The sequence below is a fragment of the Pollicipes pollicipes genome, unplaced genomic scaffold (genome assembly GCF_011947565.3).
Source record: "Pollicipes pollicipes isolate AB1234 unplaced genomic scaffold, Ppol_2.1 Scaffold_4219;HRSCAF=4965_pilon_pilon_pilon, whole genome shotgun sequence".
Lineage (NCBI taxonomy): Eukaryota > Metazoa > Arthropoda > Thecostraca > Pollicipedomorpha > Pollicipedidae > Pollicipes > Pollicipes pollicipes.
Window position 1 is genome coordinate 24,544,785 of NW_023596448.1, and position 22,108 is coordinate 24,566,892.

At 47.4% G+C, this 22,108-nt stretch overlaps 1 long non-coding RNA gene across 1 annotated transcript; it reads left to right on the plus strand.

Annotated features, from left to right (window-relative positions):
• The first annotated feature begins 5,695 nt into the window (after positions 1-5,695).
• On the plus strand, positions 5,696-7,568 carry LOC119095469 (uncharacterized). The gene is made up of 3 exons (XR_005093910.1): positions 5,696-5,772; positions 6,493-6,734; positions 7,478-7,568. It is a non-coding gene; the product is annotated as an uncharacterized LOC119095469 (long non-coding RNA).
• The last annotated feature ends 14,540 nt before the right edge of the window (positions 7,569-22,108 follow it).

Below are 22,108 nucleotides of genomic sequence, written 5' to 3' on the forward strand. Positions count from 1 at the left end.
CTGGAGATAATTTTATTCCACGTATTTCTTTTTCCCCGCGGAAACTTGACCACTAAATTGCATCACTCCCGAAATGCAAGAACGAAGGATTCAAGAAATGTCTTCCAAATTAAATTTACAAGATGAGTATCACCATTTGAGCATTTATTTTAACAAATTTGAGTCAAATCAGCTGATTACAAATTTTGCCAGAAAAGTATCAGGCTTTATATTTATTTAGCTACTTGTATTATTCTTGGTATCAAACGAGTGTGATACCACTTTATTCTTCCTTCCTTTTCGATTGCCTTTAGAGGTACCATCTGTTGCTTAAAATGTTGACCAATTTCTCTGCAAGATGCTCCAACCGCAAACTTATACATATTTTATACATCAACTGGATTAATTCGCCAGCCGCCCACACATGTTTGATATGCACCCAAGAGTGAACAATTCACAGGAAATGAAGGAGACAATTTGAAGCACGGAACTTACTTTTACCGCCATTTTTGCGCTGTTAAACCTCGGTTAGCCATTTTTTGGTTCATGGCGGTGCTCGATAATGATAAATCTAAGCTTTTCGAGTGTCTCACTCAGCAGGCTACCTGACAAGACCATCTTAATGCTACCATACAGAGTTTTGGGACGGACCTGACGCAGCTAATGCAGAAGTGTTTGGTGGCGAAATTCTGCCCTCTGGAGATATTTATCTTGCACACCTCTTACTTGTTTCGCATTTTAATCTCGTAGGTTGGTGGGCATGATTGATACTTATATTTGGGGGGTGAGTGGGATGACTCTGTCTGCCAGCAGACTATGCAAAAGGTACTGACATTTTGTCTTGGAGGAGCAGGAAGAACCCAGTAAGCCTCCTGTGAACAAAGCAATTGCTTACCTTACCTGCTTTCATTACATGATTGGCAACCAGAGTTGGCCATTTTCTGTTTCAATCAATCGAATGCTGTCATAAGACAAATTATGATACCACAAGGCATGCAATGGGCTTATTTTGTTCTATATTCTTCATTATTTGTCCCAAATGTATTGAAGTGGTCCCTCATGGTTGCTTTTACGAGATGTTTTCTATAGTTGTCATGGTTTGCTGGCTGGCAAATGACTGCATCGTATTTACGCATTATGTGTTTAACACAGGGATACTCTAAGCTGCATAGCAGCGATAATATGAGTTGAATATTAGTATGTAACAAATAGTCAGACCCTCCCATTTAAAATGTGAAGCCAATATCTCAAACTTTGTCATTAAATATGAATAAACAAACCTAAATAGATGCCTTTGCTGAAGTTAAAAAGGCAAGCAGCAATACTGGCATGATCATCTAAAGATTATGTTACTTTTGGAGAAGAGAGATTGTTTTGTGGAGCTTATCCATTATTGTCCTTGACATAGGTTAATCATGCCATCAAATGAGTTGTTCAAAATGATTTCGAGTATTTTCATTTGTGTGTTCTCGTCTTTGTCTGATGTCAACAAGCATACGCAAATGAACTGATTAAAAATGCAAGTTGAAACCAGTCAAAATTAGCTATATCATGTTTCTATCACAAGCGCTGCTGTCAACAGATAGGTGAGTTAAGACGATGTACAACATATGGGCCACTCTAAGTTAGGTTAAGTTGGTTAATTGCGTGGCAAGTGGCAATAAGAATTGTGCAAGAATCAGCAACTCACAACTGCTGCTGTGATAAAAACAGGTTAGACAGGATGAGATGAAGTAAGGCCTCTTTATGTTAGGCATAGTTAGGCTACTTTCATGGAATAAGCATTGGTGTTTCGTAAGAAACAGTGACAAAATGTTTGTTTTCCCTGACCCCATCTTAACAAAAGCCTGAGGTATGTCTATTGTGTTTGACTTGGTGATGGGCTGATGTGTAAGAATCCAAGTTTTTTTTGTTTGGGTGTTTTATGCCTGTTGAATTTTCTGTTATTTTGTTATTGAACTCCTTTGCTTTGTTTTGTGTGTAAAGTGCTGTGGAAGGGAAGTGCAAAGCACAGCATCAAGTTATTGGTTTTCATAACTGCTTATGCTCACTCCACCGTCATGAAATTACTATGCTTTAAGGTGTTCTGTTTGACTTTAACAGCTTAAGATGTTAAAAACTAGAAAGTTTTGTCAGGTTTCTGATATTACGTACATGTCAACTTGAGACAGATGTCTTCGTTTGCTGAAGCATCAGTCACGAGCTCATAAGTTCCATCTTTTGAGAATTGATTTTTTTTCACTCCTGCACGTGTTTTTTGCGATGAAATTTTTCACTCCCACCCTAGTTCAAAAGCAATTCTAGCTCCCTGTTTCAAAGTCACTGACCTTCATGATGTCATAGTGACGTCATTCAATTCCTGTCATTCCACGAACCATGTGGTGATCTAGGCCAAGAAAATACATTTGTGAACGCGTTCATATCGAGCGTTAGTGAGCGTGGGTTCCAGGTGAAACGGCTATCAATTGGCTCTCAATGTTGTGCAAGGTTTGATGACGTAATCAAGCCATGCCATTGAGGAACATATTCACTGACCAGAGAATTGTGCTGCTTAGAGTTGGCTTTTCTACTTTAAAGCATATAAATAGCTATAAGTGAGCTTGTTTCATGATATATGTTGCTTGCTTGAATATCTTTAAATGTGAAACATTTCTTTTAAGACGCGCTCGGGTAAGGAGTCAATTGCCCTTACCTCCCTCCCCCCCCCCCGAAGGTTTTTCCAAAAGGACTTCCGAACGGCGCGGTGTGGTGGCCTCATATTTTGAATAGCTGTAAGCAGTTCAGTACCACATCGCGTAGCATCAATATTTGGACTACTTTGTAAGGTCGGTGAGCTTTGGCCGGTCAAGGTTATGCCATGGATTCAGCGAACGCAGTTTAAGGGAATTGTTCAATCTGATGAAACAACGGAGCGTTAGACGGAGCCATACATCTCTGCGATACATTCTTAGGAAACACAACAATCAAATGACCAAATTCCATTGACCTAAGGTCAGATACGACGGTCAGATCAAGGTAAAAACCAACCTGTTTTATTACTTAAGAGCTTGCTCTTTGCGGTAGTTTCTGGTGCTCGTTTCGAATTTATTGATAAGTTAAACCGCATTAGACATCTTCTGTAGACTAATTATAGGTCAGAATAGGTCACTGGACTGAACTGACTGAGCTCAACATTTCGTTTTCATGAGCATACTGCCTGGTTGAATCTTTGTGGCGTATTCAAATGCATAGATCAAAACAGTCTTCTATGATTTTGGTCACTATGACCTTCAAAGGTCAAATAAGGTCAATGACCTTGAATGAATATGTGACCTTTTGCTTATAACAGGTATCTGGGTTCTGGGGACACTTTGGAGACCAGCTTGGAGTTTAACCTTGTTTGACCTTATTTGACCCGAACGTCAAAACCTGGGAGGCTCAAACGTTGACCTTAGTGAATTTACGTACAGGTCAACACATTCTTTGAATTTAATGGGTTAGCTCTCTTAGTTCTTCAGATCTCAGGGGAGTCAAATTGACCCTCACCAGGGCGAAGGGTACCTAACCGGCCACCGGGTGTGTGTTAAATATACCTAGCACAGCTCGTTTGATGGCAACATAGGTAGGCATTTCGTGCACGCACATAAAGCCTGAAGACATCCCATTTTTTAATATGACATCAACCCCATGTTATTTATAGGCAAACATTGTCTGGCCATCCAAGCATCGGAGAGATCCAACATCGCTATCAGCTGGGAGATTAATGGAATGTGATGGGTGGGACAACAGTGGCATTTGCAGAAACCCCCAGAAGGTACCAACCGCAGACCCCAATATAGTCATCTTTAGCAGTATTATTGGCCCAAAATCAATGATTGGCTTGCTGAGTGAATACTGATTACATCCCTCACAATGTGATATTCACAGGTATATGCCATGCAGCAGGGGTGTCATCAATTCCACACTCAAATGCAGCTCTCTTTTAGCCGATCGCCTTCATAGATACGCATCATGTGTGTGTTGTGTGTGTGTGTGTGTGTGTGTGTGTGTGTGTGTGTGTGTGTGTGTGTGTGTGTGTGTGTGTGTGTGTGTGTGTGTGTGTGTGTGTGTGTGTGTGTGTGTGTGTGTGTGTGTGTGTGTGTGTGTGTGTGTGTGCGTGTGTGTGTGTGTGTGTGTGTGTGTGTGTGCGTGTGTGTGTGTGTGTGTGTGTGTGCGTGTGTGCGTGTGTCTAGCTGTGTGTACCAACTCACATCAAACATACACGGGCTTGCATAAAGCATACACAGGGTCGCATCAAGCATACGCAGGCTCGTGTCAAGCATACGCTGTTAGTTTGCCGTGGTGAAGGCTTCTTTCAAAATAAGCGCTGTCCGCTTAGTTTTGTTTCAGAGCAGCTGTTCTTTATTTAAAGATTTGATCCGAACTCTTAAAATGGATGGATTTCTGGGACCAGAGCTCACGCTAGGCACTGTTTGTTGTGCGAGCCCTGACCCCTACCATCCGTTCGTGCAATTCCAGGCAGCGGCATAATTTAGCGGCGAAGGTTTAACGTGCCGCAATGCTCGCAATGCAATGCCCTCTGGCGTCAATTGACCTTGAGTGCGACCGCTGCCGCCGGCCGCAGGCCGTATCTGCCAAGGACCAATAACGAACGCCTTATGCGACTCAAACCCACCCCGCCACGGTTGTGTGGATCGGAATGCAGGCGCTCTAGCCAACTGAGCCACCGGGACGGACTGACCGTTGGACTGGATGACCTTAACCAATGCATCAAAACGTTTAGTGATGGTTAAGACCAGTCTATATTTTTTTAAAAAATCAGATAAAGGCATACTTATCATTGCGAACCATGCCAGAGTGAAGTTCCTATTCAGTTCCAGGGATTGCTCGTCCCATCCCGGTATGTAGGGTTCATATTCTTCATTATTCTGTATTCATCGCTTGCAAGTCTACAGTCCAGCCCACCCAAACAATTTTAGAGGAACTATGCCCCACCTCTCAACTCTGACGTGAAATTCTGCCAAATTTGGAGCAAACTTTCCGCATTGTATTTCGTAGGCAGGCTCAGCCTGTTTTCTTTTTGAGTCCCCGCCCCTCACCCTCCCTCTCTCCCCAAGGTATTTGGAAAAACTGCATCCTTGTAACTCTATATAAACCCATTGCCATGACTCTACAAGTTTATAATAAATGTTACTGAAAATAGCATTTATTTTGCTTACATAACGTCATAGTACAGCCGGCTGAAAGTGTTGGCAATCTTCACCATCGTTGCTTCAGTTTGATTGGCGCAGAACTCGCACTTCCTAGCACGGTCTCAATCAACGATATGTTCGTGCGAAACCCATGCAATGCTGGTATCACAAAATGCACAAGACAGCTTTGAACGCCTCTACTACCTTCGTTTAGCAACATATACAACACGATGTCAATAAAAACCGTTTCATGTCACACCTGCCAGACGGATTGTTCACGAAATTTGTTGTGCGTTCACTAAATGTGTCGTGTCCCGCGACCATGTCGTGCGTCGCCACCGTCACTGTCACGTGGCACCCTTCGATGATCGTCGCACAGATTGGTATCGCCAGAGACGCTTTGCCAACGGACGATGTACTCGACTGCTTAATACTCTTAACAGCCGCTGCCCAGTGAGCTCCTAGAATCCGCCGCGAGATTTTCACAGCCGGGTGTGCAGGCTCGGCCGCCGCCCGGCAGTGTACACGTGCTTGCACCGGCTCCAGACCGGTTCACCTGTGTATAAAAGTGCCGTACACAACAGAGGGACCAGCAGTCGCAGCAGTGCAATCACTCAGCCAGGTAAGGTGCTTCTGCCCAGGTTTGGGTCTGAGAGTGCGGTAGCTGGTGGTGTCATCACTATTGGCGAGACCGAGCTTACCAAGAACAGGTGGCACGCAGTGGAATTCGGGCTACACTGTCAAACGAAACGCAATTGGTTAGTTGAATGCGATATTGAGGCCTGAAAGCGGTCTGCTGCCTGTCTGATGTTAAGAGGGTGACAGAGAACCCGAGCTTCTAAAGCCTCAAAGCGTAACCAGCTTCCAAAATCAAAACTACCCCGAGAACTGTTATGTACCAGAGGGCGTTGGGGGATGGAATTGAGCGACATGAGCTTGGTAAGCATGGGGCGCATAAATTGGATCTCATTCATACGCTCTGCTGTTTAATGCTGCAACAAATAAGGTTTCGTAGAATTTACCTGCTTCGGGTCTGTGTGACGTAAAAATAATAGGTATAACGAGTTATCTAATTATAAGTGAGCATATTTCATCATGTCTGATGCTTTCCTCAAGAGCTTCAAATGCGGGTCATTCCCTTTCAAAAAGTAGGTGCCGTGCACTCGCAGCTCTCCTCACACTAACTAGCCACGGATGAGCATGTGTTTTGCTCGCCTTGCCTTATTTCATGTCCTAGAGCCCGCGAGCTAAGCGGTTGCCAACGGGCATGTGGAAACACTGTCATCGTTTCAGGCTAGTAGTAGTTTGTTCGTGGTTTGATCAGTGATTCGTGTTACGACAGCCATGAAGATCGTCGCTCTCCTGCTTGTGGTCTGCACCTCCGTGGCCTGGGCGAAGCCTTCGTGCATCGAGAACATTTGCCTGCCCACCAGTCAAGGCAGTGGGGTGGGAGCTACGGGAGATATCACAAGTGGCACAAGGTTTGGCCATCTCGTCGATTTCGTCGTCCTTACGGCCGCCCGTGTCAAGACTCTGCCCTCCAGGGCCCCTGCAGCAGCCGCAATAGTGCAATCATTCAGGCGGGTAAGGTGCTTCAGCCCAGGCTGGCTTGGCTACCAGTGTTGTGGGAAGGTCTGGGAGTGCGGTAGTTTGTGGTGCCATCATTTTTGGTGAGACCGAACTTGCCAAGCAAGGGAGGCAGAAGGCGGAAATCGAATTGTGCTGTGAAACGAAACGCAATTGGTTCATTGAATGCTATATTGAGACCTGAAAGCGGTCTGCTACCTTCCTGATGTGGACGGGGTGACAGAGAGCCCCGAGCTCCTAAAACCCCAAAACGTAACCAGCTTCCAAAATCAAAACTACTAGAACTGTTAGGTACCAGAGCGCGTTGGGGGATGGAAATGCGCGACATGAGCTTGGTAAGCATGGGGCGCATAAATTGGATCTCATTCATACGCTCTGCTGTTTAATGCTGCAACAAATAAGGTTCCGTAGAATTTGCCTGCTTCGGGTCTGTGTGATATAAAAATCGCATTTATAAGTAGCTATATAGGTATAAGTGAGGTTTATTTCACCATGTCTGATGCTTTCCCCAATAGCTTCAAATGCGGCTCATTCCCTTTCAAAAAAGTAGGTGCCGTGCACTCGCAGTTCTCCTCACACTAACTAGCCACGGATGAGCACGTGTTTTGCTCGCCTTACCTTATTTCATGTCCTACAGCCCGCGAGCTAAGCGGTTGCCAACGGGCATGTGGAAACACTGTCATCGTTTCAGGCTAGTAGTAGTTTGTTCCTGGTTTGACCAGTGATTCGTGTTGCGACAGCCATGAAGGTCGTCGCTCTCCTGCTTGTGGTCTGCACCTCCGTGGCCGGGGCGAAGCCTTTTTGCATCGGGAACATCTGCCTGCCCACCAGTCAAGCCAGTGGGCGGGGGGGGGGGGGGGGGGCTACGGGAGATGTCACAAGTGGCACAAGCACTGGCCCTTATGGCTCTAGCAAGATTACGTCCGTCAAGGCCTCTGCAGGGGTAAGTACGCGGAAAAACGAGAGCCGTCAAGAGCACATCTGGAAAAGATGGGCTGAATTAAATTGCGTGTTCGCGTTCCGATAAATGGGAATGGAAGCAAGCCTTAGTTTTTTAGTCGCGCTAGCTAATATTACATGGCTTCTGATAGACCGCATGCATAAGCACTACGTTGGATTTGATTTCTTCGGAAACTCGTGCTATAATGGCGCAACGTAAGCACGCATTGGTAACCGAGTAAAACTGAAGCAAACTATGTGCATTCGGCAGTGACCCCGTTGCCTTGCGCCTTGCCCCGTTGCCCCGTTTGCCTCGTTGCCTCGTATGGTCCAACACGATAATTCACTGCCAACTTGGTTCTCCGCCAGGGGTATATTTTTCCTTCACTTGGTGTAGCGTGTGGGGCACAGCGTGCAATGTACAATAACCTGTGCATGACACAACAAGGCGGTGCTCTTTTGCTCTGATATCATTTCTTTTGCAGGGATCTGCCAGGGGACTGTGTGCAAACAGCTTAAGCACGGGACAAGCCTTCAACTTTAACTCACAAGATATCTTTGGCAATACGGATGAAAGCGACACTAATGCTGTCTCAAACCAGCAAACCGGCTGCTCAGTGACTCAGTCACAGTCATCTCGGCATGCGTCGCAATGGCACACATGAACAGCTTGTTACGTCGACAGGCGTTGTGATATCGGACGTCGGATGTGACATGTGATCGAAATGTGCAATGCAGGCTTACCCCCGACATGACTGAACTCTAATTTGTTGGCGCTGCCAGTGTCAGTTGATGTATCTCCCCAAAAGAGGCAACACAAATATCGTGCAAACGCCGATAGGCTTTAGGTCATTGATAACTTAAAGAATCATCTTGATCATGTACTAGTGTCCACTATAAGGACTGAAAAATAATTGGGAGCGTGCCATAGCTCATATTTGGCTGGGAGTAATGGGCCGAACTTACTTATTTTCTATACCGGATCCGAGCTGCCGGGAACATTTAAATTGGAGGATCCAATCACATAATATACGATCAGAGATTGTCCGTGCATGATTGTTCATGTTTCATAACGCGTCGTTACAGTTGATATTTCACTCCCAGGCACGTTCTGAAAACTTCAAACGAATATAATGCAAAACCTGGTGTTTTAAAATCGTGTGTGAATAGTAAGGGATTGCAAAAATTAGCGTTAACTACGCTAAGCACAGGTTTGCTATGTTTGTTCCCGATCGCTACTGTGCTTACCTCTACAGCCTTGCAACACTACAATCACTTCACTTGATATTTTTAACGTCTCAGATAATAACAGAGACGCCTGCAAGTCACCGGAGCGCGTGCTGGTCGGCCCCGGGCCGAGTGCGGCGAATCATGTCATCATGCACTTGACGTCACGCGCGTCCGACAAGCTGATTGGCGGACCTGCGACGCGCGAACTGTGACCTCACCTCCCGGGCCGCTCGCCGCTCGCGCTAAGCGTGTGTCACACATTTCCAAGGTCTACGGCACTGTGGTGTTTATGGAGCTGGATCAGCTCGCGTATGGTCTGGTTCGGTGCGAACCATAAAACGCGTGGTAACGGTCGGTGAGGAAAACTGATTGTTTCTTCAAGGTCAAACAGGGGTTCAATTCATGTGGTAGCCCGGGAGGGTATGATAATACGGGGAAATGTGAATAATTTTCATTTAGACGATACATAGACACTTCATCCCTCCCCTTCTTCAGATGATAGCTTACACATAGTCCTTCATCCACGCGGGCTGGCGCCGCGCGCGGTGACGCATGGTCGGGGAACACACTGGGGCCGGGAACGACGTCGTGGCGTGGGAGGACGCAGTAGCGGCGCTGAGAGTAGGGATGTGGTGCCGCATGGACTCGAGGATGTCATCCATCACCTGTTCTTCGTCCTCTTCTTCGGAGCGATCAGCGTCCTGTCCATGGAGGTGCGGGCACGCTCTGAATAGCGACGCGTTTCTCGTCACCTGGTGACATCCATGTGAAGCGGTGACCATGGTGCCTTGGATTCCGGTCACTTCGTACGGCGCTGGGCAGAACCGAGGTGTCGGCTTTCCCTTCTTGAATTCGGGGATCAGAACCTGGTCTCCGATTTGAAGATTCGTTGTCTTGGCTCCACGGTCAGCTTGTTCTTTCATCTTCTTCTTCGCGGCTGTGTCCGTCTCGCGCAGTTTTCCATCCTCCGGATGTGTCGTCATCGGAGACGGCAGCATGATCTTCACTGTGCGACCGGTTATTCATTTCCTGCTTGATCGGGCGTTGCTCGACGACAGCAGCTTTCACAGCTTTTGATAGCGTTCTTATGAAACGTTCTGCTTCTCCGTTAGTTCTTGGCCACAACGGGGTGATCTTGCGGTGCTTGAAGCCGATGTAGTTCGCGAACTGGGCGAACTCATGTCTATTGAACGGAGGTCCGTTGTCTGTTCTCATGACATCGGGAATCTCGAACATCGAGAAGCTGTCGTCCAGGATGGGGATGATGGTACGAGCAGAGGTTGATTTTGTCGTGCGGACAACCGGGAATCTCGAGTAGTCGTCGATCACAACAAGGAGATATTCGCCCAATGGAAAAGATCCACAGAAATCAGCAGACAGCTCCTTCCATGGTCCAGTTGGGAGCGGCGACATCTGAAGAGGTTCCTTCTGTCGAACTGGTTCGGTGACTTGGCATGCAGTGCAGGTTGTGATGGTGGCTTCCACTTGTGCATCGATGCGTGGGAACCACACTTTCTCTCTCAGGAGTTTCTTCATCTTGACGATGCCTTGGTGTACTTGATAGGCTAGGGCGATGGCCTTGCCTTGCAGCGCAGCGGGGATGATCAGCCAATTCCCACGAAGGATGACGGTGTTCTCTTCCGAGACAGTCAAATCTCCATGAATCGTCTTGACCGGTTTCTTGAGGTCGGTGAGCGACGGTGTGCCACTGGTTCGACTTCACTAGTTCGAGGACCTTCTGGAGAGTTCCATCTCTTGCGGTGTAGGTCTGGATTTCCTTGAGAGTCATGGCTTTTGGTACAGCAGAATTCATGACGAAGTTGATAAAGGCTTCCGTCTGATCGGACAGGGTGATTCTGTCGCTTGAATTGCTGGTTAGCGGATGGCGTGACATGTAGTCGGAAGGTTGTCCTTTTCAGGTCGGTAGACGACTTCAGGATCGCATCGTTGCAGACGCAGACCCCAGCGCTCGATCCTTGACGGAGGCTTCGACGCGAGGTTGCTCCAAATGAGTTGCACTGGCTTGTGATCCGTTACAACTTTCAGCTCCTGACCGTGTATGTATAGGTGGAAGTGTTCGCATCCCCAGACGATGGCGAGGGCTTCTCGCTCGGTTTGTGAATACCGGTTTTCCACGCTGGTCAGAGCACGACTTCCGTATGCGATGACCTTGATGTCCTCAGGATTTTCAGGTGTGGTCTGGCACGGGACGGCACCGAGTCCGTGCGGACTGGCGTCTACAATGAAGTACGCATCCTTCTTCTGATCGAAGAAGGACATCGTTCCAGAGCTACTCAGAGCTTCTTTGAGTCGCTGAAAGGAGGGTCTCGTGATGGCTGGTCCACTCCCAAGGAGTGTCTTTCTTGATGAGGTCTCGCAGTGGGCTCGTGAGGTCGGCGTAGTTCGGTATGAACCGTGACAGGTAGTTTGTCATGCCGAGGAAGCTTCGTACTTCCGATGGCTTCTTTGGTGCCTTGGTGTTCTCGATCGCCGATACCCTCTTCGGATCTGCTGACATTCCCTCCGATGAGAAGGTGTAGCCGAAGGTCAGCTTGTTCTGGTTGAAGGCGCACTTTTCACGGTTGATGGTCAACCCTTTTTCATGCAGCCTTTGGATGACTTTGGTCAGGGCTCTGTCGTGTTCGGCTTGGTTTGAACCGAAGACGATGATATCGTCAGAGAAGTTGCGGACTCCTTCAATGCCACTGGGCGTGTGCTGGATGACGTTCTGGAAGACTTAGCTGGCTGAACACACACCAAAGCTGAGACGCTTGGAGCGGAACAGACCCTTGTGAGTTGAGAAGGTCGTGATCGGTCTGCTGCTCGGGTGGAGTACCAGCTGATGATATCCTGAACGTAGGTCGATCTTGCTGAATACCTTTGCTTCGTTTAGGTCGTGGATGATGTCGTCTACTGTTGGAGTGAGGTGTCTCCCTCTTTGGATGGCGGTATCCCGAGATCTCAGAGGGGTCAAACTGACCCCCCCCCCCCCACCCGAGCGAAGGATATCCAGCTGGCCACCCGGGCGCGTGTTAACCCGCGCCCGGCTGGAGTGGGGGGGGGGGGGAGTTGACTTCTCCCGAAGTCAACTTGATTGTCTTTCTTAAGACCCAAATCTCTCAAGTTTCTGACCTACACACCTGCGAAGATGGGGAGACCTCAAGGGCAGAGTATTTTAAGGTCACCTTTGCATTCATGACGTCATCATAACGTTTTTCAAATCCTTTGATTCCACAAGCCGTGCGGCGATCAAAGTCAGTAACAATGTAGTAGATGAGTTGTCATATCAGGGTACCGTTTGTACCCTTCATGTCCCTGTGCGTTGGGTCTTCTCTCCCTCATTAATTTACCGTGCTGCTTTATGTTTTTTTCGTCTATTCTTGTACCTGCTGATTTTGATTTTCTCTACGCATCCATTTGCCTTGATTGTTTCTGGGAGTGCAATGTTTATCGGTACATGATGAAGTTAAAACATGTATCTGAATTTCCTAAATTTAAACGTAACCAACGAGTCTGAATAAAAACGACATTGTAAGTTCAGAGTTCTTGCGCCGAGGTGTTCTTCAATATATCACGAGATAACGGTTAAACGGTTTAATTGTGCAAGCATCGGTAATATCAACATTTCTCGACATTTCAGGTTGGGCTTGATATCACGAGTGACACGGGTTGTGCAGGACCAAGGAAAATACTATACTTAAAAACAGACAAAACGCGAAGACGCTCCCACTAAGCAAACAAATATTAAACTATCCGAGATCGCACGTCCCAACACACAGCAGTTCGCGGCTTTATGCCAAGGGCTGCACGAAACACAGACGGGTAAGCCGGAGGGCTGCGATGGCCTATACCAAGAATCGGATGAGAAGTCTTATTGCCATGATTGCATGCCACCACAAACATTGCTCGAGCCTCGTGGACGTCCCAGGAATTCAGGCTCTCGATTCCTGGCGCCCAATAATACCTAGCACAAGAACTTTAAGCTCATGTTGCTGAAAAGCCGATATTTGTTTCTAGCGATCTCTGCCGCGCTTCTTGTCCTGCTTATCCTGCTCCTGCGGTATTTGCGGAATGTTTCGGATTTTTAGGACACTCCTCGTTATAAGTTATCCATCAAAAGCCAAACCCGTTTGGTTGACACTCCCCAAGTGCCGTAGCACTTGCTGCGGCCGCGGTCAACCCCAGCCCTCCTGACCCGCTCACGTCACCTGCTGCGGCCGAGGTCAACCCCAGCCCTCCTGACCCGCTCACATCACCTGCTGCGGCCACAGTCAACCCCAGCCATTCTGACCCGTTCACGTCACCTGCTGGGGCCGGAGTCAACCCCAGCCATTCTGGCCCGTTCACGTCACCTACTGCGGGTGCAGTCAACCCCAGCCCTCCTGACCCGCTCACATCACCTTCTGGGGCCACAGTCAACCAAAGCCCTCCTGACCCGCTCACATCACCTTCTGGGGCCACAGTCAACCCCAGGCCTCCTGGCCTGCTCACGTCACCTGGACAGCTACACATGCTGATCGTAACAGCTACACATGCTGATCGTGACAGGCAAGGGTGCACCTCTCCCATAATTGCGCACTATTTGTAAATGACTGGTAGGAGTGGCATGATACACCTCGGCCTGCTAGCCAGCTACATCCGTCAGTCACGCGCCGTCCGTATGCTCGCGGCATAATGACAGAATCAAACAAGGTGCGGATCATTCTGGATGCGCTGGCCGGGGGCTTGGCCATGCTTAGGCAGGCCAAACTCGGCTGGGCGTCCGCCGGGCGACCCACACCTGGAACCCGACGGCGTGCGGCGCCGTCCACGGTCTTGCTGCTGCGCCGCTGTCCCTTGGCCTCTATCGCCGTGCCTTGCAGCTCTGGCGTCACGAAGGTACTTAAGATAGATATCAGCCCAGAGGCGGCCGGTGCTGGGCGTTATCACGTCACCCGAGAGCGGTGCAGCAGTCAGCGGTCATCCACGGAGCAGCGGAACCGTCGATTTCGTGTGATAACGACCTTATAGCTTAATTTCTTATACCTATATAAGCATAATTTTAAGCATTTAAAGCTCTGACGTGGCTATCTGCACAAGCATTTTGATCAACAAGTACACTGTGGACATTACGTGAGACAATCTTCGGAAAAGACAAGGAAATAAGCAGCATTACCTGCGTGGTGATGAGCAGAGAGCTCAATGGCATTCCTACCGTTGCGCCGGAGTGGATGCTTCAATCCAATATTCCTGGCTATTCGGGAGGGATTCAAGAAAGGTAGTGCAATCAAGCAAATGGGATGTATCTAATCTTACTATGGGAGAAAAGTACAAAGAAGATGGGATATTCCCTTTCACGCACTGAGCAAAAACTGCAATTGGCATGCAAGACCATACATAGTGCAGCTGTGTTGACCTCCAAGTAGACACGAACACAATCATCGAAATAAGCATTAACCTATGCTGTCACGTGAACGACACATAGTAAATGATGTTTAAACTCTAATTTTGAATGGGATTTCATAATATCGGGCTTAACGCAAGTATCTATTTCCTTCAAACCCGTTACCTTCTGTCTCTTGCAGAAGGCCATGTTTGGTACGTGTACAGACAACCAGGCGCTGGTTGCCTGTGCATCCCCTAGATGTGCTCCTCCCCCCCCCCCCCCCCCCGCCTCGTTCCGTGCACCCCCGTAATTAAGGTATAGGGGCTGTGCGACGATTGGATGGAACCCTTCCTTGTGCGTAGATCTGTAACAACCGTGACGGAAAACGTTGGAGTCATCACTTGGCTCATGCCAAGCTTGTTATAAATTGCAAACCTGTATCATTTGTCGCACTTGCGTTTTGAGAAATTACCAAGTTTTTTGTGCTAACAAGGGTTTTCTTTTCACCATAAGATGCTTCCAAATATTCGTGGCAACTAGGTAGCATTGATGTGTTGTACCTACAGTGGCAGCAACCGAATGTTCCGCGCCATGCACGCGCGTTAGATTACGATCAATATTCACGTGGAATTTGCAACGTCAGGTTATGATGAATTGGGGAAGTCATGGGAATGAGTCCGGCTTCAGCTTCGTCTTTGCCGATCCGTAGTTTTTCTTCGATGGCTTCAAGTTCGGTTTCGACTTGTGTCATTTCTAACACCCGGATTTGACTTTGACTTTGAGTGTTGTTTGAATTATGGGCCTAGCTTAAAACCCGACCTACCCCCGCCCGCACCCTTGATAGCCTCGGCTTCATGCGATTTTGAGCTGCTGTCTTCGGTTTCGTCATGTTGAATTGTTCACTGCAGTTACGACTTTCCTTCACAAAACAATGCGTGCCCTTCCTGTCATTCCATTTCTCCTACCAAAGAGCTTTCCAAGGCTGTGGAGCATACACGCTTGAAACATACTTGAAACATACATACGGAGAAAAATTTACGTGCCACAACACTCGGGATGCTCAGACCAGTCCTCTGACGTCACTAGAACTTTAGCGCCGCCGCTGCCACGTGCCACAGGACATCCCAGTCATAGGCAAACGGCACATGCTTAAAGTGGCTCAAGCCCAATTTGCCGCTGATGAACGAGTCAGAAGGTGGACGCTCAAACCAACTGAGCTATCAGGATGGGCGGAAACTTTCCTGAAGCTGTCCCACAATGTAGAGGTTACGTTCAGGAAAACAATCAAACGGGTAGGCAGGGCGTAGGTAGAACTGGGTAGGAATGGGTGACGCGAGTTGGTGTGGACTAGAGGACTTAACGCGTTGGGAAACCCCATAGGTGTCCACGTGATGTGGGTAACAGTATCTACTGGTATAGATTTTGGGAAACTTTGTGTGCTGATATGGGCAAGGTTTTACGAAATGTCGGATAGATTCTTTAGGAAATACTACACAATGTCACTGCTTGCACCTCATTAAGAGATAACATAAGCTTAATGTACACCACCGGATGGATTCCTCTACATATTCATCCGGCCACGATCTCCGCCCAAACCCTGACGCTCTCCAGCTATCATCTGCGCAGTAGCTGCACCACTGCGACCATCTGTCTCAAAAACGCACGTCATCCACACAGTTGCACCTCGATTTGAAATCTCCAAGTTCGGACTACCGGCTTTCAAACAGACGTAGGGTCGGTTTTGCCTATGTTAACGCAGATGAGAGGTCTTTGGTCAGATTATCCTTCCAGCCTAAATTGGTAGCACCTTCGGCCACCCGTGTAAACGGTACTTTTTGAGGGGATGAATAGCCAACGAACCAGATGGCAGTGTTTATGTCCTGGTGCGGATGTTGAGCTAGTGACAATGGCGATGACCTTTGACCATTGAATCGCAAATCAATACCACTGTTGTGCATTTATATCGTTCTGGTTTCTTTTGTCACGTGTGTTCACCCAAGGTCAAGCTAGCTCGAACTATGAGTTCTGTGAACAGATTGCTTTTTGAAGGTGTTCCTATGTGACATTTAATAGTGTTAAAGCCATAAAACTTTCCTAATATCGCTGGTTGGGCCAATGCAACAACAGTCTTCCCCGCTTTGATCTGGCATGCCACATTGCATAGGTACCGATAGTGAAGGGTTGCGCGTCTAGGAAACCAGATGTACGGGGTTGGATTTTTCACGGTGCCCACTCTTCCTGCCAGGATGGGAGGCAGGCGACGCCACATAGCCTCAGCATCTGAGTGCGCTGTAAAAGCCAAGTGACGAAAGCGACATCACTGGTCACACCTGGCGATGTTCACTATTTTTAATCCTTTGGTAAAGCTTTCCGAACCCATATGACGCCATGCTCTGCATTGTCTTAGCAATTTTAGTTCTTTGCATAGGAGGAGGCAGCTTGGTGTTCTAATTAGATGCATATGACCTGATTGATCTGTCCAATATTACGTTCACCCATATTCAGTCACACCCATTTAGTGCAGCTTGACCAGAGCTTTCCTATGCCGTGTCTGCCGTGGCCATAGCCTGCTAGTTAGCAGGCTTTCCTACACCCAACATCTTTCGGGGAGGCCCCGAGGCCCTATCGTTGGGCGAAGGTGAAAAGCTCCCATAAGGCCGAGCCTGTCATGACCAGGTCTGTCCTGTCCCGTCCTGTCCCGTCCTGTCCTGTCCTGTCCTGCCCTGTCCTGTCCTGTCCTGTCCTGTTTTGTCCTGAACAGAACATATAAGTGTGCGCTGGCCAGGACGGGTGGGTTTTGTGTTTATCTGTTTTCTGTTTTTCATTCTGGCCGTCTTGTCCTCTGTCGTCCGCTTTCTGCCCTCCGTACTCAATCCTTGGATTTTTGCCCCCCGTCCCCCCCCCCCCCGCCTGCCCAAGTCTTCTGTCCTATCTTGTCATTTGTCATGCACTACCGTGTGCTCTGCTGTTTCGTTTGTCCCATCCTGTCCCGTCGCTTCCGGTATCTAGCTTTTGCGCCAGGAGAACGTCCTTGCTTTGTATCTGACGTCAGAGCATGCATCACGGTGATCTTTACCTACAATCGATTTTTCAGCGTTGTTACTAGCATTATGAGTGAAAGGAATGCTCCATTAATTTGCGTTTTAGCTAAGAAAAAATGGCACATGGCCTGAAACGCACACTAGGAAAAAGTGCAGTCATACCACGTGGTTCGTTCGAAATTAATGTCCGAAATACGGAGTCCCTAACGTTCCGGCGCCAACAGTACGCTGTGTCTATGATATCTAAGAATCAAATCGTCTAATTAAAAAATTCAAACAGTGGTTATCCCATACAACTGCACCCAGGTATTAATGTGACATATATGTCATGTCTGACGATGTTACAGGCAATGCAGATTATCTTAGAAGTCGTTGAAATCTTCAGTGACGTCAGATCAATTGAAACCAGTATTTTCAAACCAATATCAGAGCAAGCATACCAGCGGTATTGACCGTAGACCTGCGTAACTAGGTGAAAGGAACGAACGCATCCTTGTCCGTTAGGATCATACCATAAAATTAGAAGCAAAATTTTCTAAATTTTTTATTATACTTTTCCAGTACTGAATTTTGAAGAGTCATGTCAGTTCAGGCTAAGGTCATGTCAGTTCAGGCTAAGGTCATGTCAGTTCAGGCTAAGTTCATGTTAGTTCAAGCTAAGGTTATAGCAGTTCAGGCTAAGATCATGTCAGGTCAGGTCAGTTCATCTAATGCAATCGTTCCGCTCCTCCGGCCCCGTGTCATGGCTTTGAACGAGTATGTTTGATGTATTTATTGTTCCTATTTTCCGCCCTATTTATCTCAAACGGGTGTACCAAGGGGTTTTATCTCAACACGAATTCCGCCTCATGTGACGTCTAATGGTAACCTAAAGTAGGGAGCTTCGTGTGGTGTGAACGGCCTGGCTGGAGGACAGGACAGACCATGGTCGAGAATCTTGTGTTTGTCACAACGGTACAAACTACAACATTTTTATTTATTAAAAACCCCAATATTGTCAGGGTTCGCAAAGTGAGAAAAAGTGTGGGTTATCCGAACCTTTTCCCACGTGTGTCATGGATGGGCCAAGCCATCCGTTTAGAAATGATTTGGAGGTGTGAAATGATTTGTGGTGTAGACAGTGGGAGAAATTTCCCAGGTTCGACTAAAAGTGAACTCAAGTTTACTATGTCTTTGTCTGCCGAGCGTGCCGTTCTGTAAGGGCCCCTGTTTTCACTCTTAGAATTTCATATGCATTTGTATGTTTTTCAGGTGTGCGGGTTCCTCCGTTCACGGGCTCCGTCGTGGCCGGCTCTGTCGTCGTTCCTACAGATCCGGCGCGGTGTCGTCAGTAACAGCGCCATGTCACCAGCTCCGACGTAGTTTCACCGTCTTCGGTGCGTCATCGTCACCTTCGTGGTATCACGATTAAGGGCTGCGTAAACACTGACATATCACTTCTTGACGAATCTTAAAATTCTTACGGTCTGCAAATTCAAAAGTCTGGTTCGGGTAGCCCACACGCACAACGGGACGAGGTGTAGCAGGTGCCATCTCCTTCGAAAAACTAACTGATCTTAAACTGGGGCACACCACTGGGCATCCAGCGTTGATGCTCTGTAGCCAAGTCATTGTGACGGCACTGGCTCCAATGCTGTGCATCAAAAACCGTCGCAGAGCATCGAATGTGCTATGTAACCGCCTATTCGTCTCAGGTGCGATGCTGGGAAATTTAACATGGCATGGCGATCTCCTCCGCCAGGTCAAGTTTGTTGGCATGTTTCCTGTTCAGAAAAATGTGGTGGACCGTGTACAGTCAGCTCAGAGATGCATCTTGTGTGTGGTCGCTTAAGTGTACTTTATTCCAGGCATGGGCTATGCCACATTGCATGTGAACCATTGAGTCACTAATAAATGTCGTGACGCATGGTGCATTGTGCTTCGATGTGTACCTAAGTTGTTTCTGAAAGGAGGTGACATCGAAAACTACACAATGGAAACAGATGTGGAGTTTTCGGGAAATTTTAGACAGCACAACGAAGTTTGGGGCTGTTTGGAACTATAAAGAAGAAGGGATGTTTTTAGGAAGAGTCTAGGAGAACAAGAGAAGCGTAATAGCGTTAAGCGTTATAATCCAGTTCCGCCGGCGTTCGCGCTCCTGGAGGACATCAATGGATTTTACAAACGTAAGAGACACTCTGATATGCGGGGTGGAGGAGGATGTGCGTAGTACTCCAGGATGGTAGATATACTGATGTATAGCACACTGCAATACACAAGTAGATGGTAGCACACCATGGAAGTGGTATTACCTTTTCCGGTCAGTGGCCAAAGAACCTTTCCATCCCAGCGCAAGGTATTCACCAGCTGCCATCTCGCGACTTGGGAATCGGGGCCCCCTGATCCATTTCGAGGCCCTGAGGGAATGTATTGTGTACCGGTCCCCTTCCCGACGCAGGCTGTCTTCTCACCGGGACAGCTGCAGCCGGATCGACGCAGTGGCTCTCACTGATGCAAAAAGATCACATACGGGCGCAGAGGGTCAAATGATTTGCACAGGGGACCCAGTTCCACTCAACGAGCCACTGGTCGAAGCGAGTCAGAGGGCTCCCGATTGTTACTGAGGCCTCCTGAGAGAATCGGAGCCCTTAAACCGTCTCGTTGACTCATTATGCACCCTTTCACTGCTATCAATCTTCTGTCGCTCTCAGAGGGTCCGAACCAACGGAGAAGGCCTGTGGTGGGCTGTGATGGGTACTAAATGAGCTTCTCAGCCGGCTCTCCGGCAGCACACAATTTCCCTTTTATGTATGCACTGTGATCTGAGGACATCCATGTCCGACAGGAGAAACCCCGACCAATGCGACTCGCGAGGTCCTCTGAATGACATTCGTGGGCCACGGACCTTGTCCATGCTTGGAAAAAGGGGCTTTAGTCCTACAAAGGACCGATTATAGTGATCTCGACCGTAGTAAAGGTCTCTTTTCTTCAGCAGGGCCCTTTTCACCGCCAGAGACCCTTCTGATTGACAATCAGAAGGTTCCGGTCCTTCGGACTGGAGATATCCGGCCAGCCCTCGGCGCTTTGAGCCCTGTCATCGGGCCGTTGATTATCGATCCGAGAGAACCTCTGGATCCCTGAGGGATCGAAGGGGAACACGTGCCCCTTATGCCTGCTTCCACCCCTCCCTGTCTGCCCCGTATGTGGACCTTTAAGATTCCTTATGTTCAAAACAAGCCAACTTTATTACGCTACGGTGTCCCAGCTTCACGAAATTGGATCACGGTGCGTGTCTGGCACTTGCAAGCATAAAGGATCGGTCACCCGCCTCCAATATTATCATATCAACATGAAACGCCGCTCTCGTCACACTGGGCCGAGTACATTGCATCAATAATATGCATATCGGAGCGCCGGTTATAAGCCTCCAGGCTTTGATGCGTATGTAAAACACGAAGGAAACGTTTTTTAATAGCGCTACACAAAAGCCAGCTTTTGGCTGTAGCTCGATCCAAAATTGAATTATTTCAAAAGTTTAAAATTTCCAGACTCGTTTTGACGTCTCGCATTATCTATGTTTTGCCACGGGAAGACCCATTGACCAGCATTCTTCTCGCACTAACTTAACTTAAGGTCCATCACCACGTTCCAACAGTAACCTATATACGCATGAACGGAGATAAGACATCAGATCGTCTCGCTGATTTCCGTCCCCCGAACTTTGTAATAATAATGGATCGAACTGGTACCTTGGTAAATTTCATGGCCATAGCTTAACCGGAAGTAACATGAAGGGGCATTTGGAACTGATGATGAATCTACCGCTTTGACTTTCCGAGCGAGAATAAATTCACCGCCGACAGAGATAAAATCGCCACCTTTGTGTTAGTTCCCAAAATCAGGCACCAGCAATGCCCACAAGACACAGCATTCACGTACAATATGGTTATCGCTAGCGGTTATTCTAAAACAAAATATTCTACGATCCCGATTACTCGTGCACGTTCAGTGAGGAATGATGTGTCGCTTCTTGCGCAATCTATCTCCTAGAAATGAGTCGGAAATTGGTCTATTGGCCAAGCAACAAATATTATACTAATGTTGGCTGGAGATCGAATTAGACGATCATAGTTATATTTGAGATTTATATTTCAGAGTAACATTTCTGGAAATTTACTCACCATGTCACGGACATGACATTTTGTGACTAGACGTAAAGCACGAAAATACACTCACCTTCTTTGTTGTGATGAATTACGCATTCTGACATTAGTCAGAGCTCTTGGTGTTATCTTTAACATGTTTTATATGCTGTTTGAATGTTATAAAGCAAGTCATCTAACACTTCTAGTAATGTTTGGTACAAAAGATTGCGCTTTGTATTGTCCTTTGATTGAAATCATTTGCGTCATTCCATCTTGTAAGGGAGCCGAGTTATGAGCTTAATAATACCTGATTATTTTATATCAAAACGTAGCATGCAGCTTTAAAAATGCGTTGATTCCCACTAGCCGTAAATCATTTGCCACAAATTTTGACGGGCTGCAGGAAGTCGGTTGTGAAAATTAATTGGTACGTCGACGTTTCAAGCTAGGTTGGGTCGGCTTAGCAGGGTAACATAAATGGGCCAATTTTAGACATTCATGCGCGAAAATGAACGCAACCAAAACTGGACAAAATGCTTACATTACGAAAGGAAATTGCTGTTTTCGTTTTCTTTTCTGTACTCTTAGAAGCTTTAAATGTTTTTTTTTTAAACCAACCAGTTGATTACAGAAACACGTATTCAAAATATTTCATCTGAAGTGTTTAACATC